Source organism: Symphalangus syndactylus, chromosome 10 (genome assembly GCF_028878055.3).
Source record: "Symphalangus syndactylus isolate Jambi chromosome 10, NHGRI_mSymSyn1-v2.1_pri, whole genome shotgun sequence".
In the NCBI taxonomy this organism is placed as follows: domain Eukaryota; kingdom Metazoa; phylum Chordata; class Mammalia; order Primates; family Hylobatidae; genus Symphalangus; species Symphalangus syndactylus.
Window position 1 is genome coordinate 126394809 of NC_072432.2, and position 13466 is coordinate 126408274.

Sequence of the window (13466 nt, forward strand, 5' to 3'; positions counted from 1 at the left end):
TGCAAATATAGTTGGCTTAAGAAAAATACAAGTGTTACCAGGGGCAGTGGCTCACACCTCTAATTCCAGCACTTTGGGAGGCCGAAGCAGGCAGATGGCTTGAGCCCAGGAATTTGAGATCAGCCTGAGCAACATAGTGAGACTCTGTCTCTAAAAAGATTTTTAAAAGTAACCAGGAATGGTGGCACACACCTTTAGTACCAGCTACTCAGGAAGCTGAGGCAGGAGAATTAACTGGGCCCAGGAGATGGAAGCTGCAGTGAGCTGTGATCAAGCCAGTGCACTCCAGCCTGGGCAACAGAAGAAGACCTTGTCTCAGAAAAGGAGAAGGAGGAGGAAGAGGAGGAGGAGGAGGAGGTGGAGGCAGAGAAAAAAAAAATGAAGCCGGGAGCAGTGGCTCATGCCTGTAATTCCAGCACTTTGGGAGGCTGAGGTGGGCAGATTACTTGAGGTCAGGAGTTCGAGACCTGCCTGGCCAACGTGGTGAAAGTCTGTCTCTTCTAAGAAAAAATACAAAAATTAGCCAGGCATGGTGGCATGTGCCTGTAGTCCCGGCTACTTGGGAGGGTGAGGCAGGAGAATCATTTAAACCTGAGAGGTTGCAGTGAGTCAAGATGACCCCACTGCACTCAGGCCTGGGCAACAGAGCAAGACTCTGTCTGAAAGAAAAAAAAAAAAGAAGAAGACGAAGAAAAAGAAAGAAAGGGAGGGAGGGAGGGAGGTCCTAAATGTAAGAAATTTCACAGCGTGAGTGGGTGCTAAGTAGGGAGCTGAATGAAGGAGAAATAGAAGCACACATTTGTTCTCTAAGCAACAATTTTTTCATGCTAAGGAAAAGCACAACATAGATTGTTTGGCTTTATTTTAGCTTCTCTTCTGCATCAACAATATTATTTTTGTAAACTCACGTGTAATGAGGAAGGGGCCTTAACCATTTCTCAGCCTTAACAGATATATAGGCCAAAAAACAACAAACAACTCTCACTGCCATTACAACTCCCCCATTTTCCAAGTCTCTTTTGCCCCAGCCCTTCGTTTCCCATGGCCAATGGTGCCCTCTTCCCTACTCCATCCACAATCTGCACATATCTGTTCTCCTTCATCTTCGGGCTTGAGCTTGTGTAGAAGCCAATCATAGCAACCTGAAGTTCAGGGAGAAAAGAATTTCGGCCAGAGTCATACCTTTGTAAAATGTCTACAAGGTAGATCAGCTATTTTCCATTTATCGGTGGGCAACAAAATGCTCCACCAAAAGGCAGACGTGGTACAAGCCCTACACCAAGGCAAATCGCCAAACTTTCCATTAGTTCTGCCTCTAGCAGAATGACTAGGGGTCAGCCCAGAAGGCTGAAAGGCCTGAAGAAAGTGAGGAAGGGACTTAAGCAAAAGGATCAGCGGGTGCAAAGTTGGTATGTTTCAGGAACAAGAAGGAGAACAGAGGCAGAGTGGAAAGGATGGGAGAAAAAGTGATAAGATGATGGACTAGGGAGGTAAGGAGATCAGACCATGTAGTGGGGTGGAAGGACTTGGTAGGACCTTTGGATGAAGAGACAGACATATTCCTTTCCTTTATAGAGAAATCATCTACTAGGGAAAAGAGATGTCTAGAAAAGAGTAATCCCAAACACAATAAACACTGTGAAATGAAGGTGCAAAGAGTGGGGAATCACATAATGAAGGGGCTTAGAAAAGGCTTCCCCGATTCTTCAAAGAGTATTGATGTAGCAACAGAAGAGCTGGGACCATGGGTAGTGTATTCCTGAGACAGCAAATGGAATAGGCAAAGGAAATAGTGGGGTACACTTGAGGCAAAAAGCCCAGGGGAGCTGAGCACTGACTATAAGGAGGAGAGGGGTGCAAGAAGTGAGACTGGAAAGCAAGATGACACTGGACCCGGCAAGCCCTTGCAAATCATGGCACGGATTCAGGTCCCTACTCTAAGAGCGAGAGGAAGCCCCTTTAAGCAATAGAATGACGTAATCAGACCGGGGTTCTAAGGAGACTGTATTGGCAGATAATCTGGTATGGCTGAAATACAGAGTGAGGAAGGGAAGTGGCAAGAGATAACACTGAAGAAATATGCTGGGGCCAGGTTATATAGGGAAAGACCTAGAAAAGTTCTTCTCTCCTAAATTTTTTTTAAAAAGAAAAAGAAGGCCGAGCGCGGTGGCTCACACTTGTAATCCCAGCACTTTGGGAGGCCGAGGCGGGCGGATCACGAGGTCAGGAGATCGAGACCACGGTGAAACCCCGTCTCTACTAAAAATACAAAAAAATTAGCCGGGCGTGGTGGCGGGCGCCTGTAGTCCCAGCTACTCGGAGAGGCTGAGGCAGGAGAATGGCGTGAACCCGGGAGGCGGAGCTTGCAGTGAGCCGAGATTGCGCCACTGCACTCCAGCCTGGGCGACAGAGCGAGACTCCGTCTCAAAAAAAAATAAATAAATAAAAAATAAAAAGAAAAAAAATAGACAATCCAACATGCACTAAGGAAAATATCATCTGTCTTGGGAAGCGTCACTTCCTTTCCCACTAACTTTATTCTCTTGGCCAACAAGCTGAAAGTTACCATTTTATCTTATTCATAGCTGTACAGTAACTGCCAACATAGGGGTCCCATACACTAGTGCTTCTCACACTTACTTGAATGTGCATAAGAATCCCCTGGTGACCCTATTAAGTTGCAGATTCCTTTTTTTTTTTTAAGACAGAGTCTCACTCTGTTGCCCAGGCTGGAGTACACTGGCATGATCTCGGCTCACTGCAGCCTCTGCCTCCCAGGTTCAAGCAATTCTCCTGCCTCAGCCTCCCAAGTAGCTGGGATTACTGGCATGCACCACCATCGGCTAAGTTTTGTATTTTTAGTAGAGACAGGGTTTCACCACGTTGCCCAGGCTGGTCTCAAACTCCTGACCTCAAGTGATCTGCCTGCCTCGGCCTCCTAAACTGCTGGGATTACAGGTGAGCCACAGTACCCGGCCGAGTTGCAGATTCTTCAGCAGTAGTACACTGGTCCGGGACACGGTCTGAGAGTCTGCATTTCTAACATGTTCCCAGGTAATACCTACGATGCTGGTCCATTAGCCACACTTAGAATAGAATAGGAAGGTAATATACTGTTCTAGAGCTAAACAAGATCTTCGGGCTTTCTGGACATAAACATAATAGCAGGGTTAAAACTACAAAATAAGCAAACAGAACTAGCCTCTGTTTACTTCGCTGCTTTCTGTCAGATAACTTGGATGTGGCATTGTCTTTCCAGAAAGTGACTTTAGGAGATGTTCAGTGTGTAACTTCATTGGAAGCAATTCAACTCCAACAATACTCGTCTGGGAGGCATAAGGTGAGACGCCTTCTGGCTATGACCCTACACCACAGTGACACCTGGTGGTGAATTGATGGATTACATTTTGAGCACATTTCTATAAAGAGGCTTTGAGAATAATTGAGTCATGGGAGCCGATTTTTTCACAATTAAAACTGCCTGAAGTGCATCTTCTAGCTGTAAAAGGAACTTTTAAAAATAAGGCATCTGAAATGCCTTGATAAGAGTTAAGATCTGAGCAATGGTATGCTGATATATGTTTAGCAACCAGCTGTCCAGGAAAAAGAAATATATACGTGTGTGTGTGTGTGTGTGTGTGTGTGTGTGTGTGTGTGTCTTATACATTTTACGGATATAAAAGATTGCAGCACAATAATGAAATGTACAACATATTTTATTATAAATTCTATATAGAAATTGACTCAAAGAATGGCTATGCTTATTTTTACCAAACTTTGGTGTTGATTGCTAACCCATAACTGCAATTCAATCACGTTTTGACAAACGGACTAAGAATAAGTGCCTAATTAGCATGGAATTTGGCAATGAAGCCACGCAAGTCATTGATGATATGAATGTAATTCTGACATGAATGTTGGTTGATATTTAATGAATAAGGCAACAGTGAAACAACAAAGATATATGTTAGAACTTCACTCATTCATCAGTGACATAAACATAACTTTTCTTTAGAACTAGATAATACAATCGACTTTTGAATAATGTAGGGGTTAGGGGTGCCAAACCCGGGCACAGTTGAAAATCTGCGTATAACTTTTGACTCCCCAAAAACTTAACTACTAACAGCCTACTGCTGACTGGGAGCCTTACCGATAACATAAACAGCTAATCCACATGTATTTTGTATGTTACATGTATTATATCCTGTATTCTTATAGAAAAGTCAGCTAGAAAAAGAAAATTAAGAAAATCATCAAAAAGAGAAAATATATTTACTATTTATTAAGTGGAAGTAAATCATCATAAAGGTCTTCATCCTCATGATCTTCATGCTGAATAGGCTGAAGAGGAGGAGGAATAAGAGGGGTTGGTCTTGCTATTTTGGGGTGGTAGAAGCAGAAGAGGAGGAGGCAGGAGAGGCAGGCACACCGGTGTAACATTTTTTTTAATCCACGTATAAGTGGACTCAGGCAGTTCAAACGCATGTTTTTCAAAGGTCAACTGTCATGTTGAATACTGAAAGACTACTTCTTCAATTTCTGTGTTATTCATAATGTAGTTACAGACACGACACAATTTTAAATTTAACCCACATTATTAACATTTCTCTATCATTTTTTAAAGTCTAGATAGTCAACAAAATGATAAATCCTGCCCTGGTTTGTAGCATTTTTTAATTTCCTAGTTACAAATACTCCCATCATGACTGGTTTCAAGCTACCAGTGTGAAATCACTGAAAGTGGAGTTGGGCAGGGGCACCCCACCCTAAGGCATTTCCACCATATACATGCAACAGAGAGAAATAACCTCCAGAGGACAGGTACTGGAAAGTTATAATACATCACTGGGAAGTGGTGAATTTTGAGTATTTTTAACCTTTGTTTTTAATATTATTTATTTGATTGTAAGTTTATGTAATTTAATTTTTAATAGTGGCTGTTTTTAACAACCAGCTCACACATCTTTTAAAAGTTTAACAATTGGGTCTCATAAGCTAGTAGGAGCCAGTTCCAGGAAACCACTGGGTCTGTTGGACTGGGGGGAGGTTTAAGGATAACATAAAAAGGTATTCAGAGAGCCTGGGAGGACAGGCTGAAAAAGGTTTATGCCAGCTCTTGGCCAGGTCAGCAAAAAATGGCAGATGAGGCCGGGCGCGGTGGCTCACGCTTGTAATCCCAGCACTTTGGGAGGCCGAGGCGGGCGGATCATGAGGTCAGGAGATCGAGACCATGGTGAAACCCCGTCTCTACTAAAAAATAGAAAAAATTAGCCGGGCGTGGTGGCGGGCACCTGTAGTCCCAGCTACTCGGAGAGGCTGAGGCAGGAGAATGGCGTGAACCCGGGAGGGGGAGATTGCAGTGAGCCGAGATTGCGCCACTGCACTCCAGCCTGGGCGACAGAGCGAGACTCCGTCTCAAAAAAAAAAAAAAAAAAAAAAAAAAAAATGGCAGATGAAGTCATGGAATTGCAGTGGAATATAGAGCACAGTTCCTGATATACAGAACTGTTCCTGATAGTGAGAAAGGAACTGAAGTTGTCCTGCCCAAGAGTAGACATTAGCAGGAACATTGAAGGGCCAAGGCATGAGGGCCAAGGCAATAACAAGGTTACCAAAAGGGGAGAGAGAGGTAGGGAAGAGAGAATCCTGGCCTGTCTCTCTTCTGAACCACCTATGCCACTGAACAGGCTCCTGTTTGACAATAGGGTAACCAGAATATTAGGGGAAAACAAAAGGTTAGCAAAGATGTTCTGCCCACAGTGCACATTCACCAGGAGTGAAGAGAGTGAATGAATAAGGAAGACATTTACTCCTGAACTCTACCACTAACCTAGAACTCCTCTAAAGAAAGATAGGATGATGAAGCCTCTGCCTTTGGTTTGATGTGAGTGCTCTTACTCTACTTACTCCCCACCTAAAGGGAAAAGTGGCTACATTTATTTAATTAGGATCTTGCTGTTTTAAAACCGGAAAAATGTATAGATCAATAGACCAGGAAGAGATTTTTAAAATCATCTAATCTAGTCCTCACATTTCACAAATAATTATAAACATTGACATTTCTGCACTCAGGAAGATGGAAAAGTACTTCTCCATAGTCCTTCTGAAAAGTACAGCTCTTTATCCTTCATATTATAAATGTAGTAGACTGACTAAGGAACTCAGTATTCAAAGAATGACAAAGTGGCAAGTACCCTGGGTTTTCTTTTTGCCTAATACATATCAGAGTTGGAGCTGAAGAGGCAGGCAACTAGGAAAGGCCAAAGAACTAGGAAGTGGACAGCCTAGCAAGATAGAAAGCTGGTAGATAATAACCCCTCTACTCTCACCAACAACCACAGAAATGAAAACCAGAAATGAAAGAGGGGACATTAATACCAATTTTACAGAAATCAAAAGGAATGTAAAAGAGTACTATGAACAATTGTACGCCAACAAATTGGCAACCTAGATGGGATGGATGAATTCCTCGAAATATACAACCTATCAACATTGAATCATGAAGAAACAGAAAATCCGAATAAGTTTACTAGGGCTGGCATAACAAAATACCACAGACTTATTGCTTAAACAATGGAAAATTATGTTTCCACAGTTCTGGAGGCTGAAAGTCCAAGATCAAGGTGTCGGAAGGTTTGATTTCTTCCAAGATCTATGGCCACATGCAGATGGCCACATTCTCACTTTGTCCTCACTCGGCCTTTCTTTTGTGTCTTTTTTGATGAGGAAGGAATACTTCCAAACTCATTCTATGAAGCCAGCCTTACCCTGATACCAAAGCACACACATATCTGTTGTCTCTGTCCATGTCCTAATCTCTTCTTATAAAGACACATATTAGATTAGGGCCACCCCTAAAATCTCATTTTAATTAACTACTGCTTTAAAAGTCCTATCTCCAAATATAGTCACATTCTGAGATAGTGGAGGTTAGGGCTTCCATATATGAATGGCAGTGGGGGGACACAATTCAGGCCACAACAACCTATAACTAGTAAGGATAGTGAATCGGAAATCAGAAACCTCCCAACAACCTTCTAGATGGCATCACTGTTGAATTCTCCCTAATTTTTTTTTATTAACACCAACAATTCTCAAACTCTTCTAAAATGTAAAAGAGGGAGAGGCACTTCCAAACTCATTCTATGAGGCCAGACTTACCCTAATCCTAAAGCCAGACAAAGACATTATAGATAAGAAAACTTGCCACTTGCCATTGGCTAGTAATAAGATCCCCCCTCCTACAGTGTCAGTGGAGACCACATGCAAAGTGTGGACTTCCACTTCTACAGGCAAAAATGAAACACCCTTTCTCCTTGCTGGAGAGGTTTTAGAAGAGGTCTAATGAAGAGTCATGATGTTCACCATTGCCCAGCAGCAATGAAATCACCCCCATTGCAGTACCAGTGGAGACCATATGGGAAGCTGAACTTCCACCACTGCCCATCAGTAGTGAAGAGTTCACTCCTCGGGTGTCATCAAAAGCCAAGTGAGGTGTCAGTATTTCACCTCCAATTGGCAGAAATGATGCAGTACACACCTCCCCTTCCCCTCCTGGAGCAGTGGCAGGAAAAGCAGCTAAAACAAAAGGCTTAAATAAGATCCGTATCTTATTCTTGCTTCAGCAACACAAATATTAAAATTGGAATGATACAGAGATTACTATGGCCACTGCATGAGGATGTCATGCAAATTCATGAAGCATTCAATGGTAAAAAGATCAAGATCTCAAAACATAATATTTTAATGACCCAGTTGCAATAAAAAATTATTCGTCATACCAAGAACTAAAAATATCTCAAACTAAATGAAAAAAGACAATCAATAGATGCAACTACCACTGAGAGAGATGTTGAAATTTACTGGGAAAAAATTTTAAAGGAGCCATAATTTTTTAATGCTCCAATAAGCAATATAAACATGCTTGAAATAAGTGAAAAAATAGTAAATTTCAACAAAGAGATATAAAGTTTCAAGAAATAGAAGATATAAAGAGAATCAAATGGAAATTAAATTATAGAACTAAAACATACAAACCGTAAGTATAAAAATCTCATTGAGTAGGCTGACTGGACAGGAAAGAGGAAAGAATCAGTTATCTGGAAGGTAAAACATTAGACATTGCCCAAATAACAATAGAGAAAATAGCTTGAAATAAATGCACAAAGCCTCAAGAACCAGTGAGACTGTAACAAAAGATCTACCATTTGTGTATTTGGAACCCTGGAAAGAAAAGAAAAAGAAAGTGGGGCTAAAAAAGTACTCAAAGAAATAATGGGCGAAAACTTTCCAAAATTCACAAAAGACATAAATCTGTAGATTCAAGATGACCAAACAAGTTAAATCCAAAGAAAACCACATCAAGGCGGATCACGAGGTCAGGAGATCGAGACCACAGTGAAACCCCGTCTCTACTAAAAATACAAAAAACTTAGCTGGGCGTGGTGGCGGGCGCCTGTAGTCCCAGCTACTCAGAGAGGCTGAGGCAGGAGAATGGCGTGAACCCGGGAGGGGGAGCTTGCAGTGAGCCGAGATCGCGCCACTGCACTCCAGCCTGGGTGACAGAGCGAGACTCCATCTCAAAAAAAAAAAAAAAAAAAAAAAAAAAAAGAAAACCACATCAAGACATATCACATCATGATTAAACTTCTTAAAACTAAAGACAACGTCTTGAAAACACCATAGAAAAATGACACCTTACCTATTGAGGAAAAGCAGTTCAAATGACAGTTGATTTATCATCAAAAACCACAGTGGCCAATAAGAAATGACATGATATTTTCAAATGCTGAAAGGGAAGAACTATCAACCCAGAATCCTATATCCAACAAAAATATTCTTCAGAGATGAAGGAGAAATCAAGCCATGTTCAGATGAAGGAAAATTAAAATAATTTGTTGCCAGAAAACCTACTCTAAAAGAATGGTTTTTAAAAGTGTTCTTAAAAGGAAGAAAATTATAAAGAATATGCTAAGCAAAAAATGAACAAAAAACCCTCGAGTTTTCTAATTTATGTTTATTAGTTGAAGCACATATTATAACACTGTTTGATAAGGTTCTAAATGTATATTGAGGAAATATCTTAAACAATTCTATTATAAGTGGAGAAAGGTAAAGGAATGTAAAAGGAGACATGGTTTCTATATCTCACTCAAGCTGGCAAAATGACACCACCAGCCAATTGTAAAGTTCATGTATATGTGATGTAATATCTAAAAAAAAACCACTTAAAAACAATCAAATAATGCACACACACACATATATACACACACATATATGTAAATGGCAAATCTTTGGTGATGATAATATATCAGTGTAAATTCATCAGTTGCAAGAAATGTACCACTGTGGTGTTGATAGTGGGGGAATAAAGTCTAGCTATATATGTGTGTATATATATATATATATGTGAATTATTAAATTATCAAGTAGTACATATCAAATTGCATCAGGACGGGCACGGTGGCTCACGCTTGTAATCCCAGCACTTCGGGAGGCCGAGGTGGGCGGATCACGAGGTCAGGAGATTGAGACCACGGTGAAACCCCGTCTCTACTAAAAATACAAAAAAAATCAGCCGGGCGTGGTGGCAGGCGCCTGTAGTCCCAGCTACTCGGAGAGGCTGAGGCAGGAGAATGGCGTGAACCCGGGAGGCGGAGCTTGCAGTGAGCCGAGATTGCGCCACTGCACTCCAGCCTGGGTGACAAAGCAAGACTCCGTCTCAAAAAAAAAAAAAAAAAAAATTGCATCAAATATAAATGGTCTAAATACACTCCCAAAAAAAACCCAGCATGTAGGTTTCAAAATATGACCCAACTACATGCTGCCCATAAGAAATTCTCTTAAACTATAATGATATAGGTAAATAGGATAAAAAAGGATGTTTAAAAAAAAGATATATCATGCAAACATTAATCAAAGAAAGGCAACATTGGTAATATTGATATGAGATAAAGTAGACTTCAGAGCCAAAAATAGTACCAGAGAGAGATAGGGACATTATAGAAAGACAAAAAAAAGCAGTTCACCAAAAAGACATAGTAATCCTAAGTAAGTGTACACTAAACAACAGAGCTACAAAACATGTGAAGCAAAAACACACAGAACTGAAAGGAGAAATAGTCAAATGTACAATTATGTTAAAGTCTTCACTCTTTTCTCAACAGTTGACAGAACAACTAGACAGAAAATATAAAGACTACAGAAGAACACAACATGCCATCAACCAACAGAATCTATTCAATATTTTTAGGGCACTTTTCTCAATAGCAGAATACATATTCTTTTTAAGCACTCAGAAAATATATACCAAGATAGGCCATATATCTAGGATCATCAATCAAACCTAAAAATTTTAAAGTATTGGAATCATACAAAATGGGTTCAGTGACCACAATGGAATCAAACTGAAAATCAATAACAGAGCACTAAGAGAAAAAATATTTGGCAGGGCGTGGTGGCTCACAGCTGTAATCTCAGCACTTTGGGAGGCCACAGTGGGCAGATTACTTGAGGTCAGGAGTTCAAGACCAGTCTAGCCAACATAGTGAAACCCTGTCTCTACTAAAAATACAAAAATTAGCCAAGACTGGTGCCATGCACCTGTAATCTCAGCTACTTGGGAGGCTGAGGCAGGAGAATCGCTTGAACCCAGGAAGCGGAGGTTGCAGTGAGCTAAGATTGTGCCACTGCACTCCAGCCTGGACAACAGACTGACACTCCATCTCAAAAAAAAAAAAAAGAAAAGAAAAGAAAAAAGAAAATGTCCAAATACTTGGGAACTGAACAGCACACTTATGAATAATATTTCAGTAAAGAGGAAGACTCTAAAGAAATAGAAAATATATTGAACTGACAAAAAACACAACTAAAGCAATACTGACAGAGGAATTTATAGCACTAAACGTATACATTAAAGGTGGGGGAAAGCCTGAGATAAATAATCCAAATTCTCACCTCAAGAAGCTAGAGGGAAAAAAGAGCAAGATAAATCTAAAGCAAACAGAAGCAAGGAAATAATAAAAATAAGAGTCAAAATCAATGACATTGAAAACAGAAAAACAATAAAGAAAATTAGGCCAAGCTTGGTGGCTAATGCCTGTAATCCCAACACTTTGGGGAGCCAAGGCAAGAAGATTGTTTGAGCCCAGGAGTTCAAGACCAGCCTGGGCAACATAGCAAGACTCCATATCTACAAAAAAAATCAAAAAAGCCTGGGCATGGTGGCTCATGCCTGTAATCCCAGCACTTTGGGAGGCCAAGGCCTGAGGTCAGGAGTTCGAGACCAGCCTGGCCAACATGGTGAAACCTAGCTCTACTAAATATACAAAATTAGCCAGGCATGGTGGCATGCCCCTGTAATCCTAGCTACTTGGGAGGCTGAGGCAAGAGAACTGCTTGAACCCAGGAGGTGGAGGCTGCAGTGAGCTGAGATCACACCACTGCAACTCCAGGCTGGGTGACAGAGAGAGACTTTGTCTCAAAAAAAAATTTAAAAATTAGCCAGGTGTGATGGCTCACACCTGTGGTCTCAGCTATACAGGAGGCTGAGGCAGGAGGATCGCTCGAGCCCAGGAGGTTGAGGCTGTAGTGAGCCGTGTTTGTACCACTGCACTCCAGCCTATCTGACAGAGCAAGACCCTGTCCCCCCACAAAAAAAGAAAACTGACAAATCTGTAGCAAGACTGACCAAAGGGAAAAAATATTGCAACAAAGGACTAGTATTAGAATGTATAAAGAACTCTCAAAACTTAACAGTAAAAAAAAAAAAAATTCCAATTAGAATATGAGCTAAAGACATGACAAGGTATTTCACAGAAGATATACAGACAGCATAAAACCCGTGAAAAGATGTTCAATCTTATTAGCCATTAGGAAAATGTGAATTAAAACCACAATTAGATAATCACTACACATGTATCAGGATGGCCAAAACTAAAACTAGTGACAACACTAAATGTTGGTGAAGAAGCAGAAAAACTGGATCACTCAAACGTTGTTAGTAGGAATGTTACAGCCATGCTAAAAACCATTTGCCAATGTCTTTAAAAACTAAATGTGCAGTTACCATATGATTCAGCAGTTCCACCTCTAGTCATCTATCCCAAAGAAAACTGGCCAGGCACAGTGGCTCACATCTGTAAAGCCAGCACTTTGGGATGCCGAGGTGGGCAGATCACCTAAGATCAGGAGTTTGAGACCAGCCTGGCCAACACGATGAAACTCCGTCTCTATTAAAAATACAGAATATTAGTCGGGTGTGGTGTCACGTGCCTGTAATCCCAGCTACTTGGGAGGCTGAGGCAGGAGAATCACTTGAACCTAGGCGGCAAAGGTTGCATGCAGTGAGCCAAGATCACGCCACTGCACTCCAGCCTGGGCGACAGAGCAAGACTCCGTCTAAGGAAAAAAAAAAAAAAAAGGAAAAGAAAACTTACTTTCACGCAAAAACCTATATCAAGTTTAATTTTAAAATGTTTAGTTTACTTCTCAAGGGTTCCACAGGTGTGTACAGACAGACACAGGACCAGATCTCTGTCCTGACCTCTGTCCTTCACTACATACCTGTCCATCATGTCTGGAATGGTGTTAAAATTTTGTCTTCATCTGATGGATAATGGTTGCTCAAAGTTCTGTGCTGAGAAGGTTTCTAAGGCCTTGGGATTCTAAAATTAGCAGGAAACGCTTTCACAATTGATTAGAGGTGTCTGCCATGAATGTAACCAGCAAGAAATGCAATAGACAAGCTTAATATTTGCCAATCCTAAATTGAAATGTACTGCCTCTCCAATTATAGAATATTCAAACCAAAAGAGATATTAGCAATTACCAAGTACACAACCCCTTTATTATACTGATGAGGAAAAGGGAAGCAAAATAAGAGAGATCCAGACCCCAAGTTTACTATCTCACTTGTCCATCTTTGCTTTTAGAGGTAATTGACTAGATATTTCAAGTCAGTGAGTTTTTTTCTGAAAGGATTTTACTTGTTCAGTTATTTTTCACAAACAGCTTCTTGATGCTAGAAGTTTCCTAGAAAAATGGGAGATGATCATTCTAGAAGAGAAAATGTCCAACTTCAATATTTGGAGCAGAAACTCACACGCATCATCTTGAAAGTCAAGCTAACATTTTCTAAGGATATCTTGTCTTATTTTAAGAAGTACATGTGTGCTCCTCTCATATGGCAGAAAGTGGTAGACAGACATAATATGGGGTGTTAGTACCCCCAACCCACACTTCCTTGTGGGGACCTCCAAACCCCCACTTTCCTTCGCTTATGCAAATCATTACCCCATTGTGTCAGGAATTCCCAGAAATCTTTTCAGCCTTCCAAAACTAACAGGTTCCATTTTTCCGTTAGTTCGTTTGTCTTGTTAATATCAAAGAGATCCCTAAGAATGAATAAATGGAGTAAAATTAAAATTTCCAGGGGTAATCACACTCCTGAGAGTTTCCCCTAT

At 40.8% G+C, this 13466-nt stretch overlaps 1 pseudogene; it reads left to right on the plus strand.

The window, feature by feature from the left end:
- Positions 1-7619: 7619 nt before the first annotated feature.
- Positions 7620-7719, plus strand: LOC129492401 (uncharacterized; annotated as a pseudogene).
- The last annotated feature ends 5747 nt before the right edge of the window (positions 7720-13466 follow it).